Source organism: Lepisosteus platostomus, chromosome 26, assembly GCF_059453375.1.
Source record: "Lepisosteus platostomus isolate fLepPlt1 chromosome 26, fLepPlt1.hap1, whole genome shotgun sequence".
Taxonomy (NCBI): Eukaryota; Metazoa; Chordata; class Actinopteri; order Semionotiformes; family Lepisosteidae; genus Lepisosteus; species Lepisosteus platostomus.
In genome coordinates this window covers 11,663,156-11,684,131 of record NC_142636.1, presented here as the reverse complement: position 1 = coordinate 11,684,131, position 20,976 = coordinate 11,663,156, and the positions used below count along the sequence as shown (strand labels likewise).

The following is a 20,976-nucleotide window of genomic DNA, read 5'->3' as shown; positions in this document are numbered from 1 at the left end:
TCTGCACCTGGAGCCCACATACTGCATTCCAGTTCGTCTACTGTACTTTTCAGTTTTAGCATTTTATTTTCTGTTTGAGAAGTATAACAGATCAGAAGTGTTCTGTTTCATCGCTCGACTGAAATATTAAGGTTGTTAAACACTAGATGGGGCTGTTTTACCAGTGAGGTAAAGCAGTGGTTACCGCCAAGTCCATGTTTCCTGCGAAGTCAGTGTTTCCTCCCACTGTCATTTAAGAGCACTTGGACATAATTCTGTCTCATCGCAAGCGTTCAGAGAGAACAATCAACATCACTTATAAAAGGAACTGTGTGGAGATTAGAGGAATCGGCATATTAAAGATTAACTTTTGAAATGTCACCAATTGACAGAAAATTGTGTATCAAAATAATACATTTGATTTATTTTATAGGTATGTATGTTTCTTCATGTGCCTGCTATACTTTAAACAATAGTGTTTACACTTACCTTTTTTGTTTATAATTTCAGGTACCACTCTGGCAGCTGAAGTTGAACAGCCCATCAGTGTATTTTCTTCTACCGATGAGAAGTCTGTAGTGAGATGTAACCACAGTATAGTGAGCTATAACAGTATGTACTGGTATCTACAGAGATCTAATGGATCTCCTGAGCTTTTGATTTATGGATACGATAAAACTGAACCTAAAGGACGTTTCTCAATGGAAAACAACAGAACTGGTCGCATAACTGAGCTTCACATCAGTGACACTCAGCTGGAAGATGCTGTGATGTACTACTGTGCTGTGCAGCCCACAGTGGTGAAGAGCATGAATATCTCAGTGCAGAAACACAGTGGCATGAAGGTACCGGGGCTCACAATACAACACGATAATTTTTAGGCTTTATCAACTATTATACAGTTAATTTCACTATTATCAATTATTAATTCTGTTTGAGAACTATAATAGATTCTAATTGATCAATATGTGATGTCTAGAAAAACATCATGTTATTGAACTCTAGATGGGTCTAGAAGGTGTTCCCTCTGGAAATGCTTTTTAATGGCAACATCAACAAATAAATAAAATGCTGTTTACAGACACTAACATTTTCAATATCTTCTAACAGGAGCAGAAATGTAGGAGGAGTTACAGGCTTTGATATAAAAGTAGAAGAAGCAGCTCTTCAGCAGCTTTTCCTTCCTCAAAGTTACACTCTGATCACAACAACAGCCTCAACCATGAACCCAGAATCAGGACTACTGCTCTTAGTGATTGGTACACTGTTGTGTTTGCATTGTAAGTCTATTCTATTAATTAACATTTTTGTCATATTCTTTCAAGTAACTAAACAGCTCCTGATGGTTTTATTAATTGAAATGTAGTTAAGGTATTTACAATCAATACTTGAAATGTAAGAGTTGCAGACTATTGTATATTCAACTTTCAACACTGTGCTTTGCTTTTAACCTTGTGTTGCAGGTGCCAGATCTCAGATTCAAGTTTCTCAGAGATCAACCTCACAGACTGTAACTGAAGGGGAAACTGCGATCCTTCACTGCAACTACACAATTACAGCTACTAATTTCGGCAGCCTGCAGTGGTACAGACAGAAAGTGAACAGACGCCCAGAGAATATAATGATACTGTTTTCAGGAAATAAAGAAGACAAACAGTTCAGCGGGTCAGTGGACACAGGAAAGAGGATAGGGGTTCTGAATGTCAGCAATTCACAAGCAGAAGACTCTGCCACCTACTACTGCGCAGTGGGGGCACAGTGTGAGGAACCTGTGAGAGGAGCTGACAGAAACTCACAGTAGAGGGGAGCAGCTACACTGGGATAATATGAATTCAGGAGTTATTTGTTCTTTTATTTAAAATAACAGTGAATCGCAGAATTGCAGATTGTTTATTGGACACCAGAGCTGATGAACCTGAAAAACCGCATCTGAATAAACCCCCAATTTTAAAGAATAACACTTTACTAATATCGCCATTTACACTGTTTATATAAATTTGTGTATGAACTGTATCAAGGTAGCTGTGTGTTGTAAGAAATCCAAATGATTCCCAATGCATCCAGCAACAGATCCACAGTTCTGCAGGAGTGCATGATGACTCATTAGTAGCTAAAGGTTTAGAAACATGTTCAGAACATTAGCATTTTCTTAACTCTATAATGTTTTGTTCACATCAGGCCAGTAGAGCTGAATAATATGACCAATATAAAATAAAATAAGGGTGATATATGTACGGTGTCTTGTAAAATAATTCACTCTTGCATAATTTACACATCTTTTCTTTTTGTTTGCAACAATATCTGTATGTATACAGCTTGCTCCATGCATTCAAAGCTCAAATAAAGAAAAAAAGTCAGAAATTATGACGGCAAAAGGTGAAGTCGTTTGCTGTGACAAAACCTAAACCTAAGTGCATCAAACCTCCTTTAAAGGATAAAAAAGTACTTGAGTGGCCTCTGTCTGTGTCTTCAGAATAAATACACCTGTCTCTGTAATTGTTCCTCAGACAGGAAGTGAATTTTAATGAAAGACCCTGCCATGAAGACCAAGGATATGTCTGGACAATACAGAGATAATGTCGTAGAAAGATAGATCAGGAGAAGGATTTTCTCATTGTAAGGATGCAGTTCTCTTTATAGTCACATGCATTTATTCCATGAAAGTTCTGCATGGATTCCAGATGCTAAACACATGCAAAAAGTTCTCTGTATTCTAAATATTGCATCATAATAACTGGCAAGACATTTGCTGGATACCATCCAAAAGAAATAGCCATTTCCACAACAGTCCTTTTCCTTAACCCTAACCCTAGTGTTGAATGAGAAAAATGCATTTGAACAACACTAGATGGAGCTGTTTAACCAGTGAAGAAAAGTACTGATAACTGGGATATCAATGTGTTAACTGTTAGTGTTTCCTGCCGATGTCATATATAAAGGTAGTTGTACATATTTCAGTCTCATCGCAGGCTTTCAGAGAGTCCATCCAACACCACTTCTAAAAGGAACTGTGTGGAGATTATAGGAGTCAGCACATTAAAAACCTGCTTAAGGAATCCCACCAATGGACAGAATTGTTTTGTGCATCACAATAATACATTTGATTTATTTTATAGGTATGTATGTTTCTTTAATGTCCCTACTATAACTCTAACTATAATATTTATACTTAACTTTTCTGATTTTAATTTCAGGCAAAAATGTGGCAGCAGAAGTTGATCAGCCCATCATGATATTTTCCTATAAAGGACAGAAGGCTGCTCTCAGGTGTAACCACAGCATTGCAAGCTTTCAAAATATGTACTGGTATCTACAGAGATCTAACGGAGCTCCTGAGCTTTTGATTTATGGGTATGATAAAGCTGAACCTAAAGGACGTTTCTCAATGGAATTCGACAGAGCTGGTCGTGTAACTGAGCTTCACATCAGTGACAACCAGCTGGAAGATGCTGTGATGTACTACTGTGCTGTGCAGCCCACAGTGGTGAAGAGCATGAGTATCTCCGTGCAGAAACACTGTGACATGACAGTACTGGGGCTCACGTGACGAGTTGAAAGAGCTCAACCTGTATCTTGGTGGGAACAAACTGTGAAAACTGGAGATTACTGTGAAATAAAACATTTACATTGCATAAGACTATCTGGCTGAATATTCTCTGAAATGTAACCTACATTTCCAATCTTAGTTTTCCAAAATATCCACAGCTTAAACTTTACTCAGGAATAAAACAACAGTATCTCACAAAGCATTTGAAGCTTTCCAATTCTTTTCAGACCAAAACCAGTATACCAGCGCATTTTTTTTAATTTTCATTAAATTTTAATAACCGGGTTAGAAAAAGAGTGCTGTCCTAAAACACAACAGCAACTTGATACAAATAAATGTCACATTTTAAAACTGTATTTTACTATTTTCATATCTAATTAAACAAATGTGTCATTATCTCAAGACCAATGGAGTTTTTTTGGAAATGTAATTTTGGGAGCTCTGAGCTCTTGAAGGTCTTTTAAGAAGTATTCGGTTTGGAAGCCATAAAGCAGTTATGAGCCAGAATATTTACAGAGAAAAATCTGGAGACTAGTTTGAAGATCAAAGAGCTAGGTGTTTTATTTGGGTTGTTGTTTTTTCCAGTTTTAACCTCTGCTTCTATGTTTAGTAAAATCCATTCTCAGAGTGTTCAACAGAGGGCAGACTATCACTACCTTCTGTTTAAAAAACACTTCAGGAGAAATGTCCTAATTTAAGTTTGTCAGCACACCAACTTATTATATATTTTATTCAAATATTGTATTCTGTCAAACAGAGTTTCATAGTACATGTTCAGACAACCCATTAAAGGTTAAATAAAAAATAAAGGTTACATCCAACTTATTTGTTATTGCTTTAGGAGGCAGTAGAAATTTATATAAAAATGACTTGAAATTTTGATCAGCAGAACTAATAAAAGTATTAGGAATTCAACTATAATAAATTAAAATTTTTAATGTCCATACTGAACAAACACAAACATCATAAATAAAGATGATGAAAACTACACAAACGGTTTATTGTCCAATTACCTGATATAGCGGATTAGTTCATCTTTAATTATAATTTGATTATCTCTTTTATTTAAAACACACATTACACATTCTTTCATCAAAATTAATGATTATTGATGTAATAAATTATTTAAAAGTTATTAAAAAAACAAAGACTTATGGCATGCCCTTAAGACATATGAGAGTTTTATTGCTTTATTTAGAAGTTGTGTTTGTACCTGATTGCACCCTGCAGGTTCCAGTTGAGAAGGCAGTGCCTGCAGAGATCTGCTCATGTGATCCGACACCGTTTCAGATTGTCACTGGGAATAGGGGAAGGAGCTTGTCTACATCAGAAACTGAAGCTCAGTTACAATCTGCATGTGACTTCCTTTCCTTGAAGATCTGTGCGGTGGATCACAGATCAAAACCCTCATTGTACTCTTTCTACACTGAAGAACAACATGTGTCCAGTGATTCTCATCTCCTTGCTTGTCTTCTGTTGTGGTAAATACATAGGGTATCGTATTATTTTCTGACTGCTGGTCTGCTTTCAGCAAACATTTCCTAATGGCTGTTATATATTTCCAGATCTGTCTAATGGAGATAAGGTGTATCCATGGAAGGATTTCCAAACATCTGAGGAAAACCAGGAGACCAGGATCTACTGCAATTACTCTCTTACCAACACTGTTGACTATGAGTATTTATACTGGTACCAGCAGAGACCAGGAGGGAATCCCAGATATATTCTACAGTGCTATAAATCAGGCAGTGACTATAAGACATCCAGATCTGAAGACTTTGACAGCAGGTTTACAGGACACTTGGATCTGAATGCAAAGTTCACCTACTTGTCAATCTCAAGCACACAGCTGTCTGACTCTGCTTTCTACTACTGTGCACTGAAGCCCACAGTGAGACTGATCAAGGTGCAGCTGATCACAAAACCCCACACATGTACTGTAGCTGCATCACCCCAAGACAAGAGCCCCATGAGCCCTGTCTGCTGCTTCTTGACATCAGAAGTGTATAAAGATTGAATTATTTAGAGATCATTTTTATTTCAATTTTGGAAATATCACTTTTGGCACCCATATTACAATTTTACAGCAATATGTATTTTAGTAATTTAGTTTAAATGTATAAGTTAGTGATTTTAAGATCAGTATTCAGTGCTCTAAGTTTGCTATATGATGAACTTGCATTCTTTTCATGTGTTAACACTTTAATTTAGATAATATAAATCACACTTTAGTTGTTAATTTTATCATTTGTTGTTAATTACTATGTGATTAATCATTTTACTATAATGCAGGTTATAATAATTGGGTATTTTAGGACTAATATTTTGTTCTCTTAGGGTTCCATTTTGGAATTTCATCTTTGAAATTTATAACATATCCATCAAACCGACATTTCTGAGCAGAGGTCATAACATTGCATTCTCAAATCTTAACAGCAGGTGTCACCCTAACCACACTACTTCTCTCTCAAAGATTTCCCTTCCCCACTTCCAAACAACACACCATTATGTGCCACAAAACCAACAGATTTATTGTGAAGAGATGTGATGTTAAGGCATTTACAGAAACAAGATCAGTTACTGTGATTAAAAGGAAAATCAGAACCAGAGAACCCAGTCCAGTCCAGGTTAGGTTAGTCCAGAAGAGGTTAACTCATCTTTATAAACATAGGGAGCTGATGTAGTGTGGTGTTTATAAGCCGCTGAAGAAAATACTTGAGCCGACTGAAACTGGGATTGTGACAAAATTAAAAAAATAATATTTAGATACATGAAGGGATCTCTAGTTTGGCAGTAATCAAATCTGTAGGTTGTTGTGGCTACTGTTGGTCTCAGTTGACTTCATTTCAAGGATTGATTATCTTTTTTATGGAAACAGTGGGGTTTATTTCTCAACGACCTGTGTAAATGTACTTCTAAAATACAACAGATTTCTCCAGTCATTGGTAATATAAACACGAAAACTGCTTTTGCAGTTTACAGTACTAAACCGCTCACTTCTCTCTAACAGCAGAAGGGAGGTGGGCGGGATGACAGCACTTTGACGAATTTGCAACATTAAGTTCCTCGGCAGTTCTTCTCTTCTTTACTTCTTCTCTGTAGCAGCCTCTGCCATGGGTCTGGAATCGGGACTTTTGTACGTATTGATCAATGCACTGCTGTTTTTCCATTGTGAGTATTTCCTTTTTACCAGCTGACATGTCAATGCAGCATGTTTGAGCATAAGTCTCCATAAAATAAAATCTATCAATATATTCATGGATTTGTCTTAAAAATCCAGTGTTATTGTAATAGTAAATGATTATGTCTGCACAATCCATATCTAGAGATTTCATAGGATTCCATAGTGCTGAACACTAGTTGGATTTTTTTCTCATTTTTAACTTTGTACACCAGGTGGAAGATCTCAGACTCGGGTATACCAGAGTCCGACATCACTGACTGTGAATGAAGGAGAGACTGCAACTCTTCCTTGCAATCACACAGTCTCATCTACTAGCTTTAGAAATCTACAGTGGTACAGACAGAGAATGAGCAGAAGACTGGAAAATATGATGATACTGATTTCAGAACCAGCCCAAGTACATCAGTTCAGTGGGTCAGTCGATAGAGAGAAGAGGACTGGAGTTTTTAACATCAGTGATTCACACCCAGAAGACTCAGCAATCTATTATTGTGCAGTGGAGACACAGTGCTGGAAACCTGTCAGTGGAGTTGTCAGAAACTCGGTGAATTGCACACAGCACTACAGCTGCACTATACAAGTGTGATCTCAAATAAAACTTGGACAAACAAATACCGAGAGCAACAATAGCTTTCAGCTCCTACTCTAACTCTGAAGGGCTTGAATATAATGAGGAAGAAAATTAAATAAACAGAAATCAAACTGACTAATTTTATATTGAATAATGTGGACAACATTAGCAGCAGACAATTATCTAAGTAATTGCACATAGATTATGGACTTATGTCAGAGAGCTAGCTAAATAGCATTTCGTTATACTATATACCTGTATATGAGCATAATGACAAACTTGAACTTGAACTTAAATGCATCTAAAACAGTTTTCAAAGATCTCCAAGAACTTCTCACACACCACTATGAAATAAGACTTTGTACATGTAAAAGCATACAGTACCTGACCCAGGCTGAACATAGAAGATTAACGGGTTTTGCTGTGTAGGTTAAGAGGTCCTGTTAAATGCCCGAGATAAAGCTGGTCACATTCACATACACATGTCTTTACAAATATCCTGCTCCACCTTAAGGTCCAGGGCATTACACTCAGAAGGAAAGAAAAGTACAAAGTGGTTGATTTTATGAAAATACCTCTACAGAATGAAGGTAGGGACATTTCACATGAAATAACAGCAATACAGTTGTACTGTCTAGTCCAGACCTCTACTGCACCCAGTATAAAATGCATGACTCGTTTCCTGTAGTATAAAGGGTGCCTGCACTCACGTATCACAACACCACACATACAGGAGAGAGACAGAACACCGCATACTGCACAGCAAAGACTCAAGCTCCATGGAGGCAGCAGTCTTCATAATCCTGTCAGCTGTATTGTGTAAGAATTATTTATTCTGATACTCACACAGTAGATGCATTGTACAATGGGAAGAGGTTGAATAATTTAACTTAGTGCAACAAAAAGGTTAAAGTACCATCATTTTCACGGAGATGTACAAAACTGTATGTTGTATCATTTCTACTGTTTATAATCCAGCTTGTTGCAGTGCACATTAGGCTAATAGTCTTTATTTCTCTCTGTTCCCAGGTATGTGTGGAGGTGACAGAGTTGATCAGCTGTCTGATGCCCTGACTGTGCTGGAGGAAGGAACTGTGATCATACACTGCAACTTTTCTACCATGAGCAACAATCCAGATTTATTCTGGTACCAACAGCATCCACAGCAACCACCACAGTATATACTTCACATGGACAGCTACAACACTTATAATTCACCAGCTTTCTCTAAAGAACATTTCTCATCCACACTGTCCATGGTCAACAAGACAGTGACTCTGAAAGTGTCTGCAGTGGAGCTGAGAGACTCTGCAGTGTACTACTGTGCTCTGCGGCCCACAGTGACTGAAACTCCTCATTTCCTGCAGCAAAAACCTTCCCAGAGCCATGAGCTTCCAGCTCTCCAGCAGAAGAGAAATCAACGATCCATTGTGTCTGTATCCCAAAAGCATGCCAAGATCAAGTGTTTGAAAACCAAAATAAAAATAAATCCTTCCACATACTTAATAAGAACAACCTTTTTTTAAGCATGGCGCGTTACAAACACATTTAATTCTTAAGCTCTCTTTTCTCCTTGCTTTAATAGTCAATTCTAAAATTTACTCTAATTACAAACACTGTGGTCCTTTAGTATATTCTATTTATATAAATAATAATTATTATTATTTTAAAATATTTTAAACATTAATAAAAATAGGGGCATTCAATTTACTATCAAATAAACTTAATTTATTTTAATTCATTATTTTTATTTCAATTTAAATCACTAAATTTAAAAACATACATTTTTAATGTTCTGTCTGGAAACACACTAGAGAAGATCACAGGCCTTTTTTAAACAGCTTGAACTCCCAGGTAAAGGAGCTGCTTTCAAAGTTTGTTCACTAGATGGCAGGATTTCTCAAGCTTTCCTTCATCCAGCTTTCACTTCACAGATCAGAATCAAACTTTGAAATGCATTGCTTCCAAAAGACTACAAATCTACAGTACATAATCATATAAGCTCTTATTTCATATGTGGTACACCAAGCACATTATAGGTTGTGTGTTCCTTGCATGGTTACTGTAAAAACTTTAAAATGTCAAGTAAAAGTGGATAGAATTTTACAAAAGTTAACTGCAGGATGCATATCACTTTAACGGAGACTAAAACAAATTTAATAATTACACTCTAGAGACAGTACAGTGTGTCAAGCATTACTTTTTATAAACTGCCAAACCCAATATAAACTGCTGATTTGTCATGCAAATCAATGGATGTTTTACTTTTTAATTTTCACCTTCTAACCAATGAAGAACATACATTGATGTCTCAATCATCACACTTGCTATCAAGAGTTTCAATACTCTTGTGATGTTAGTTTGTATATGATTGTGTTCTGTTTGCTCCAACATACAGTAGTGTCACCACCTCACACTGCTCGTCATCTGATCTAAACCCATCACAACACGTATTGAAGGCGTTAGGGGAGGTGACTTGTCTACATCAGGCAGTAAGGCACTTTTTTAGCTTCACTATTATGAGCTGCTACATCAGTTTCTCAGGATATACTGCGTGGTGTGTCAGAGATCTAAACACTCAGTATATCCTCTCTGCAGTGAAGTACAACAATGTGCCCAGTGATTCTCCTCACCATGCTTGTTTTCTGTTTTGGTAAATATTGATCTGCAGCTTCTTCTGAAATATCTCCTAACTTTATATTTTTTGATTAGCTATTACATTATGTTATTCATTCTGTGAACATTGGTTAACTTCTCTGATCACTTTCCAGATTCGACTAATGGAGATCAGGTGTATCCATGGGTGGACATCCAAACATCTGAAGAGACCCAGGAGACCAGGATCTACTGCAATTACTCTGTGACAAGCTCTAGCACTGAGTATCTCTTCTGGTACCAACAGAGACCAGGGAGAAATCCCAGATATATTCTCTATAGAATGAGCAATGTCCTTAAGGATTTCAGATCTGAAGAATTTGACAAAAGATTTACTGGATACTTAAATACTTCAGCAAAGTTCACCTATTTATCAATCTCACGCACACAGCTGTCTGACTCTGCTCTCTACTACTGTGCTCTGAGGCCCACAGTGAGACTGATCACAGTGTAGCTGTTCATAAACCTCACTAAATGGAAACCCCTGTAGTAAAATCTCACTGTAGGTACAGTACATCTTGCCACAGTAGAGTCTATCTTCAGGTTTTATGCATCTCTACCACATCCAGTCTGCCGTCTTTTAACAGAACCATTTAAAAAATGCCAATTTTATTTCACAAAACATTATATACATATATGATGAATGGTGTTGCTCAATTTAAAATAATCCTTCCCTGCATTTTTAGTCTGATCTTTAGATTGTCAAGGTCAGGAAAATAATAAAAATGATTTCTATGCATTCTAGTGTAATCCACTACCACAGCTGATTAAAAAGGATTACTTTCGTTTATGGTTTCGCGTATTACATCACTTATTTTGTAACAGACCATTAAAGTATTTTTATATTTAATCATGTTTTTAACTGGCACAGCTATGGCTGTTAATTTGATTGTGGTCAAGTGCAAGTATTGTGGATATCCGAGGATCTAGGGATTCATCAGGTAACTCTTAAGAGATTCTAAAACGGTAAAGAAACTATACGAATCGCACAGTAAACAGTGCTTTTCTCTCGGCTTTAAGACGAGAGTGTTCGGCACTGTCAACGGAGCACCAGTAGATGGCGCCAACATCAAGAATATAAAAAAAGAGATTGTATATTTCTATTACTGTTGATTTTCTATTAACATTCAGACCACAGTGAACACCATTTTTTACACGCTGGAGGCAATATTTTGTTTGTTTTTTTAATTTATCACTCATTTGAAATCAAAATGAAGTTGACTCAATGACTTAGGTCATTCTAAAACATTTTCCAAAATAAAATCTTATGTAAAACAGGTATCTAAAACTCAGCTTGTGAAGGGCTCAATGTCATTTGGTTTTTGTTCCATTTAAGAAGCATAACCATAAGACTGAGGTGTTTCCTCAGTAACTGTGCCTTTATTGAGTGCATGTTGGAATAATTAACTGTAATAGACCTCAAGCAAAGTCCAATATCTAAGAAAATAATTAGATTACATTTTAAACAATTACGCAGGTAGAAAATAAAACAAGACGCTTATCGCAAATAAATTTATTTTTTTATACCCCAGATCCACTAAGACACATTGTCACATGCAACCTAATGGTATAACGGACTTTCTACAAAAAATATTTTAGCTTTTTAAAAGATAAAAGAGTAAAATAAAAACAGTGTAAAACTTCAGTTCACTTGTAAAAAGCAGATTATGATAAACTACCACATGATTGAAGAGCGTTGTTATTTCACCAGTTGTACAGGAACCTGGCTTTACTGCAAGAAGGAGGGCGATGTATTTCTCCACCCCCCTGTGCTCATCCAGGAGAGACAACAAAAATCTCTCGAGAGCTTCGAGTGTGTTAGTGTGTTACAGTGAGCCTCTACAGGCTGATGCTCAGAGGGCAAGTTCAACTTCAGGACAGAAGTGTGAACTGAAGTTTCATAGATATTGTATTTCACAGAGAACAAGACTGAGGACTGAGCAGCAATGAAACTGACAAGAGTTCACCTGTCAGTTATCACCGTTTTCTGCTGTGTGATAGGTAGGACCTTAATCTTTATTTAATTTAACTTTCAGAATTTTAGAATTTCATTTGGTTAACTTCAGAGCACTGACTACTCATCCGTTTCTTTTTTCTTGCCGATTAGAAACTGCAGGTGGACAGTCTGTGGATCAATCTTCCTCAGTCACAGTTAAAGAACAAGGAGACACGACAATTCCCTGTTCTTACAAGGATCCTCCTACAGGCTTTACCATGTTCTGGTACGTCCAGACATCCGGAAAAGCTCCAGAAGCCATTTACAATGAGCTGTTGCCTAAGGACAGCGTCCCTCCCCGGTTCCAAAACCGTCTCTCTGCGGCTCACGAAAAGAAGGAAAAAACCTTCCATCTTCAGATCAGCCCTGTGGAGCTTTCAGACTCTTCAGTTTACTTCTGTGCACTGCAGCCCACAGTGAGAGGAGCTGCACCAACACCACACAGAAACCTCACCTTGACTGCTTCGAGGGGAAGAATACTGGGACAAGCTGCACAAGGAACACAAGAATGGTGTCCAATTGTCTTTACAATTTTGGCCGTCTAGCTCATATGTCTTCTAGAGCTGAACAAGAGATCCAGACATTGACTTGAACACTCTAATCGGCTAGCTTGTTCACAGTTCCCCAAATCTTATTTGATTCTTCTGGATCACCACAACTTCAGGACATGCACAATCCTGTTGATAAATAAAGCAAATGGAGAAATAAAATTTAAGATCCGAGCACATTGCGTTACTTCAATTGATTTAGGTCAGAGATCCAACAGTATATTTTATGCAATTTTGCAGGTGTGGAAGTTTACAAGCTGCTGTTCTGTACATGCAAAATGTAACTTCTGTAAACATGAGGAAATAATTGGAATTTCAGCTTTTTTGTAACTGAGCTGTCAGATAGTTTGAAGATTCTAACTCATCTGTGTGTAACCTCATCTCAGACACCTTTACAGTTGAAAGCCCTTACAATCTTTGGAATTTACAGTTTTGAAGTGAAGAAGGAATAGAATGATTTAATAGACAATGATACAGTCTAATCTAAAACACCTTTTTGGTGCTACTGCAAAAATCTGTTTTTTATTTTTTGTTAATTGTGTTACCTGATAATTTATGTAGATTTAATATTTCTATCCAGATGTGGAAACAATAGCTTTAATAGAGGGCACAATAGGATGAAATAGGCTCAAAAAGGAGTGATGTTTGCACAAGCATTATTTAATCATGCTAAATAAAAATTAATTAAAAGAAGACTTTAATTTTTGGACATGACCAATCACAAACAATAAGTATTGAATTGAGCCTCTTGAGCTCCACAATACAGAGAATATTGTCAGTTTCAATTTGTGCTGAAAAACACCTCTGTCTTATTAATTTACAGTGCAGAGTATATTTTAAAACTTGGGCGACGCTACTTACACAAGCAGACTAAATTAAGTATTTCAGAATGCTTTTGATGAAGATTCTCAAACATTATCACCCTTGTGATATCTCACCTAAGTGATATTTCTATTTGTTTTGTTGCAGTGATTATATGAATTCATTCTGTCTAAATAAAGACAAAGCGTAAAACCTTGAACTCTTGTAGTTATCAGCTTCGGTCACAAGGTGGGGACAGAGTCCCATATTGTCTTATTTAATTTTATCAGAAGATGGTACATTATGTTGGCATCAATCAATATACAGTACGTGTGGATGCTGGTAAAGACTTTAGAATTGTTAATATTTTTGCCCTTTTCATCAACAAATATTTTCAGAGGGAGTCAGCAGTGGTTAACACAGAGTCAGTGTCTGGTTCTTCTCCACTTCTTAATATTCATATTGAAGAATTTACAGTTATTCTTAGAGTCATTTAAGTTATAATTAGAGTCATCTGGCATTGAAGATGCTATGATATTTAAAGAACATGATTTTTTCTTTCCTGGGTGTGTCTTAGAGGTTTGATTATTCCCTTCTGAGCTCAAACTCAGAAAAATATACCCGTCACAGTCAGAGTTTGATCTACTTAACACTTCTTCTGAAAACTACAATGCACAGACACTTATCACCTCATAACCCAGAGCACAATGAACGAATCTCTAAAGTTCCTCATAAAAGTCTTTGAAGTAGGAGAGAATGTTGACATGCAGCTCAATAATGCATTTGTTCTGCAGAAGACATTGAACTCTAATGATTGTCTGTTCTTCGTAAAATATTTCTGTACGGTGGAGGATGTTATTTTTTCCATAAACAAAACAGTTCATTTAGGAAGAAAGCAGGCTGGTAACGTATACAATATTAGTTCACATTTCTACTGCTTTTAAGTCATGAAGGATACCTGCTTTAGCCCAGAAAACACCTGTTCCACATACTCAAATTCATGTCTGACTTCATACAAGAACTCATGTGGACTTGTAGGAGTATTTTGGACTCATAATATAAGGATCTTTGATCAGTGAAGCACCTGCAGTGCACCTGTAGTGTTCAGGATGCCTCTGGATGCTTAATTAACCTCATTTGAGTGAACTGATAATTAATAGGATTTTTAATTCCATGTTTTACCCTCCCCAACTAAAAATTCAACACTGTATAGGACAAGTATACATTGTGCATTGTAATGACATCTTTCTGCGGAATCAGGATGAACTTTCTCCATTCGTTAAGAAAGAGCAGTAGAAATGCATGACTCATTTCCTGTTGTTTAAAAGGTGCCTTCACTCAGATATCACAATACATCTGGAGGAGAGAGACAGAACATTGTGTACACTGTAGTGACGATTCAATTATGGAAGCCAGAGTTTTCTTAATTCTGTCAGCTGTATTATGTAAGTAAGGTGTAATGATTCTTATCTATGACCACAAGGAACCAAAGGCAAATTAACTTAGTGCTAGTAATTGATTAAATACCAACTTTTGCACTGAAACATACAATACATTTTGTCATCTCAATATAATCTAACTCAGGCATGTGCACATTACACTTCAGCTGTACAACTTAAAACTATGTGATTAATAATGTTCACCCTTCCTCTGTATCTCTAGGTTTGTGCGGAGGTGATCGAATTGATCAGCTGTCTGATGCCCTGACTGTGATGGAGGAAGGAGCTGTGATCATACACTGCAACTTTTCTACCACTTACAACAATCCATATTTATTCTGGTACCAACAGCATCCACAGCAACCACCACAGTATATACTTCGCATTGACAGCTACAATAATTCTCATTATTCACCAGCTTTCTCTAAAGAACATTTCTCATCCACACTGTCCATGGTCAACAAGACAGTGACTCTGAAAGTGTCTGCAGTGGAGTTGAGAGACTCTGCAGTGTACTACTGCGCTCTGCAGCCCACAGTGACTGAAACTCCTCATTTCCTGCAGCAAAAACCTTCCCAGAGCCATGAGAGAACTTCCAGCAGGCATTGCATCTGTAATCAATAATAACTAAGTTGTTTTTTTTTTTTACAATAAATGTCAGCTAATAAAGTTCTCATTTACGATGATGATGTGACCACCACTGTACATAAAGCAAAACACTGAAAGAACAATCATCCTTTCATTTTCTATCTGCTCCCAATACATTGTACCAGGGGGGCCAAACCCTGTCCTAACAAGCCATGGACAGAAGACGGGGTACAACTCAGACATTGAGATTTTGTCTCTTAATTATGTTTTAAGTGTTTTACTATGTCAGGAACAGTTTCCTCAAAAGCCCCTGGTTCTAGTCCATTGCTGGGCAAACATACCTGTAACCACAGGCTATGATCACACACACCAGAGCATTTTTTCCCCCCCATAAGCTAATTAGTCTACCGGTATGTTTCTGGATAGCAGGTGGAAACCACAGGAAAGAACAATCAATAAATTGTCCATCATTTTACAGGAAATACTGCAGGCTGTGGCACAAATGTGCAGTTTCATTTTGCATACGAGCTGGAAAATTGAAATTTTTGCATCTAAAACAGGCTGTTGCTCCTTGGAGGTACTATTTTTTAGGAAACTGGACATCTTAAATTGTAGAATGGTTAAGGAAACTGCACCAAATTAAGACAATTGAAGAAATAGTTAAAGATTTATTTCCAGTTCACACAGTTCTCTCTGCCCCTCAGGAAATGAGTTCTCCACTGATGCACTGCTTACCTCGGCCCACATGGTGGCAGCACATTCCAACATCAGGCCGCTGTTCGTAACTCTGTGAAGTCAAACGCAAGAGCCAGTAGCCGACATTAACAGCGTTAGCGTGAGACGGTGTGAGAAAATCAGGATTCAGTGGAGTTCTGGCGCTGCTCGTCTGGCTTCTTAGCCATGTGACTAAACGTCTAGAATAAGGTCTTGCCGAGGAAATAAATACACTAAGACACTGTTAAAGGCTTAAGTGTGGTTTTGTATAATAGGAGAATGCGTGCAGAAAACATCACGAAGCTGTGTTCCAGAATAAAGACTGTGTTAATAATGTTCTTAATTGTATTAGGGGAAAAAAAAAAAAAAAAAAACACTGGATGTTAAAAATATACAATTGCAAGCAAAGCAGGCAAAGTAACTGCAGGGTGCCAACCAGTTGGCAAGGGATTGAAGTATATTAGAAGGAAATGTATTTTAGTGATGGAACATTTTCATAAATTTGCCAGCAAAGTTTTATTCACAGAGAAACCTATACAACATACAAAGAGAAGCACTCCTACAGGTGAACACCAAAAAACTGTAAATTTACAATATGAATCATCAATTGAAATCTTACTCATCATATTCCTACTCTGGTGATTAGTTTGTATCCGATTGCGCTCTGTTGGGTCCAATATACGGCACTATCAACACCTCAAACTGCTCCTCATCTGATCCAATCCCATCATGCTTTGTGTTGAAGGTGTTAGAGGATGTGACGTATCTACAGTACATAAGACAGTAAAGCACTTCTTCGATCTTCACTATCATGAGCTGCTACATCACTTCCTCGGGTTATACTGCCTGGTGTCACAGAGATCTTAACATTCATCATGTTCTCTCTGGAGCACAGAAAACTAATGCATCCAGTGATACTGCTCATCTTGCTGGTTTCCTTATGTGGTAAATATCTACGGTATTGACGTTTTGTATTAGTTACAGCACATTATTCATCCAGTGAACATTTGTTAACATCTATGATCAATTTCCAGGTCTGAATTATGCAGATGAAGTACAAGAATGGAGGGATATCCAAACATCTGAGGAGACCCAGGAGACCAGGATCTACTGCAATTACTCTCTGACAAGCAACACAGACACCGAGTATCTGTACTGGTATCAGCAGAGACCAGGAGGGAATCCCAGATATATTCTCTATCGCTATAAAGCAGGAAGTGAAACTCAGGGGTTCCAATCCAAAGACTTTGACAGCAGGTTTACAGGACACTTGAATCTCACAGCAAAGTTCACTTACTTGTCAATCTCAAACACACAGCTGTCTGACTCCGCTCTCTACTACTGTGCTCTGAGGCCCACAGTGAGACTGATCAAGGAGCAACTGCTCACAAAACTCTCTTTCACACGTAGCTGTATCACACCAAGGCAGAGCCCCATGAGCCTAGTCTGCTGCTTCTTGACACATATCAAGTGTGGATGTTTCTTAAGAGGACAGTATTTACTGAGAGGGTCAATATTATATCAATTTTGAAAAATTACACTTGGCAAGTATAGTACTATTTTATTCTAACAGGGTAAGAAATTATTTTACCGATTATTTTACAGAAATTCAGTGCTCTTGCATGTAGTTATATTGTTTGACTTGTGCTCTGTGTGTAGCACTTTAGATTGTAAGCAACAGTTTATGAATGCATAACAAACATTAACAATTGCATAATTAACACCAATGTCCTTTAACACACATGTACTGTATACATCATGTGAAAATTCTAACAATTAATTATTCATAAATCTGTTGCTAAAAAGTTATTATTCTCTCAATCTACAGGATAGCAATAATTTCATTTAAAAGCTTGCTGCCCCCAACACACTAAACACGTTTCCCAACAAATGATCACAATAAAAGCAATAATTGGCATTGTTCCCTAGAGACTTGGACTACACAGCCACACACTGATAGTTACTCTAGTATACTCATCATTCGTTAATAAAGCCCATAATGAGAGATACATATATACGTACTTATTTTTGTTTGAAGATTTAAAGTCTAACGCTATCTTCAACCGTCTTAACTATCTTGACGGAAATTGCAAGGTTATGTTTGTACCCTTATTGGGATGCTGTATATCAATCCGATTTATCTTTTTCAGTAATGTAGAAAAGTTTTAATTGTCGGGAAATTCAATTTAATTTACGTGTAAAGTATATTGTGTTAATAGTGTGGCTTCTAATCTTGTATTGAGGTGCATATTGAGATTGGATACCATGATTGTAGTGGAGTAAACCCCTTGGATTTTGTTCCATGTAGTAATCGATTTCGGTGTCGCTTAATTACTGGCCTTGTCAAAGCAGATCTCTTCACCACAGGCTGACACGATAAACCAAGTTATTCACACGCAACAGTTATACGGTCAATTAACGACTAGTTTACCAAATGGAGCCTTTAACTCACCTCATTATCCTCCCGTTTAAGGTCCTCCTTAATGTCACTTACGCTCACAGAAATTTAAGTACTGTACATGTGAAGGAAGAATGGAGGGGTATTCGGGCGTCACATCCACGGGAGTAAATTCAGGCGTGGAAGTCTGCTTAGCTTACTTGCAGTGCCGACCGCAGCTCTTCACAAAACCCTGAACATTGATTTTGAGCCATTTTTCTTGTTCAGTAAGAACCCCGCTTATTTTTCTGACATGTGGAGTTACGTTGACACTAAATAGGCGCATCATAATCTATTAGCAAGTCCGACACCCAGGGACAACTGCAACGATCTTTGAGTGAGCGCGCAGCCGCTTCTTAAACTGCGGACCAGTGATCACGGTACTCCTCTCCGCTGTGATCATCTCCAGTCTTGAGCTCAATTGCAACGAAAAAAGCGTGCGGAATGAAGTTGGAGACCAGCTGAACTTGTTAGGAAAGCTCAGCATTTCTTCTAATTGTTCTTCTAATTAGCACGAACTCCAGAGTACTTTTAAATCTGATTTTTTTTATTTTAAATTCATTTGATAAGGAAAATAATTAGTAGGCCACGTTCGTTTTTTTATTACTACTTTATCAGTTTCTATCAAACTGAATGTCCCTGACAGTTTAATGCTATATTAATTTAATTAATTACATTAAATAATTAAAATATTAATTTAAAGCTTTCCATTTTGTGATTCCCTGTATTTTTGTGAAAAGAAAATAAAGTTTTTAAAAATGGGAAAAAAAAAGAAATAGAACTGTTAAGGAACTGTGATCACAATATTGTAACACTTTACATGTATTGTAGAGCCCAAATCACAAGGTTACAGTTTCAAAAAACAGACTTGAGGAATGAGGAATGAGACAGGTCTTTACAGAGGTACTGTATGATTGGATTGATGTAATTTTATATTTTGAAATCTACACTCAGTTTAAATTTAGATTCAAGTGAATTCTAGATTAAACTGTAAAGCTCCCTGGTTATACAATGATCTCTTACAACTAGATGATTTTTGTGATAAAACAATATATAACATTTTGTGTGTCTGTGTTGTGCTTATTTACTGTAGAATACTAATGTGACGTCAGTGTGTACAGCATAACCATAAGATTACTGAAACTTCATTTCTGACATCACTCAAAACACATATGGATTAATTATATATCACACAATCATTCATCAATATTACTGATATGTAATTGGAAGTTGTGTTTGTACCTGATTCCACCCTGCAGGTTCCAGTTCAGAAGGCAGTGCCTGCAGAGATCTGCTCATGTGATCTGACACTGTTTCAGATTGTGTCACTGGGAATAGGAGAAGGAGCTTGTCTACGTCAGAAACTGAAGCTCAGTTACAATCTGCATGTGACTTCCTTTCCTTGAAGATCTGTGTGGTGGATCACAGATCAAAACACTCATCTTACTCTTTCTACACTGAAGAACAACATGTGTCCAGTGATTCTCATCACCTTGCTTGTCTTCTGTTGTGGTAAATACATAGGGTATCGTATTATTTTCTGATTGCTGGTCTGCTTTCAGCAAACATTTCCTAATGGCTGTTATATATTTCCAGATCTGTCTAATGGAGATCAGGTGTATCCATGGAAGGATTTCCAAACATCTGAGGAAAACCAGGAGACCAGGATCTACTGCAATTACTCTCTTACCAACACCGTTGACTATGAGTATTTATACTGGTACCAGCAGAGACCAGGAGAGAATCCCAGATATATTCTACAGTGCTATAAATCAGGCAGTGACTATAAGACATCCAGTTCTGAAGACTTTGACAGCAGGTTTACAGGACACTTGAATCTCACAGTAAAGTTCACCTACTTGTCAATCTCTAGCACACAGCTTTCAGACTCCGCTCTCTACTACTGTGCTCTGAGGCCCACAGTGAGGCTGATCAAGGTGCAGCTGATCACAAAACCCTCTTTCACACATGTAGCTGCATCACACCAAGGCAGAGTTCCATGTACTCTGAAGAGTTATCACCCACAGCTCACACATAACTACCACTTTCATTATTGTCTTCTATTATGTTTAAATGACTTCGTCAGTCTGTTTTCCATCATGATATTTAATTATTACAGGGTTTTATTTTACAGTCTCTCCCTTGACATTTCATATTCTAGCTTTTAGTTTGTGTTAATGGATGTTTAGATGGATGGTTTGTGTTTCTCAGAGTATTACACAAACATCTTGGGGGGCTTTATTGATTTTGGGCGACCAGATCGAGTATTGGAGATCGAGAAATACAGGCAAGAATAACTTGAGGCCATTGTTGTGAGGAAAGTGAACTTTCTCCACTCTCAAAAAACGACTGCTGTACAAATGCATGACTCACATCCTGACCCAGGCTGAACATAGAAGATTAATGGGTTTTGCCGTGTAGGTTAAGAGGTCCTGTTAAATGCCCGAGATAAAGCTGCTCACATTCACATACATATGTCTTTACAAATATCCTGCTCCACCTTAAGGTCCAGGGCAT

At 37.3% G+C, this 20,976-nt stretch overlaps 1 long non-coding RNA gene across 1 annotated transcript; it reads left to right on the top strand.

Annotated features, from left to right (window-relative positions):
• The first annotated feature begins 1,098 nt into the window (after nucleotides 1-1,098).
• LOC148640150 (uncharacterized) lies at nucleotides 1,099-4,003 on the top strand. Its single transcript, XR_015930564.1, has 3 exons — nucleotides 1,099-1,259; nucleotides 1,443-3,095; nucleotides 3,174-4,003. It is a non-coding gene; the product is annotated as an uncharacterized LOC148640150 (long non-coding RNA).
• Nucleotides 4,004-20,976: the final 16,973 nt, after the last annotated feature.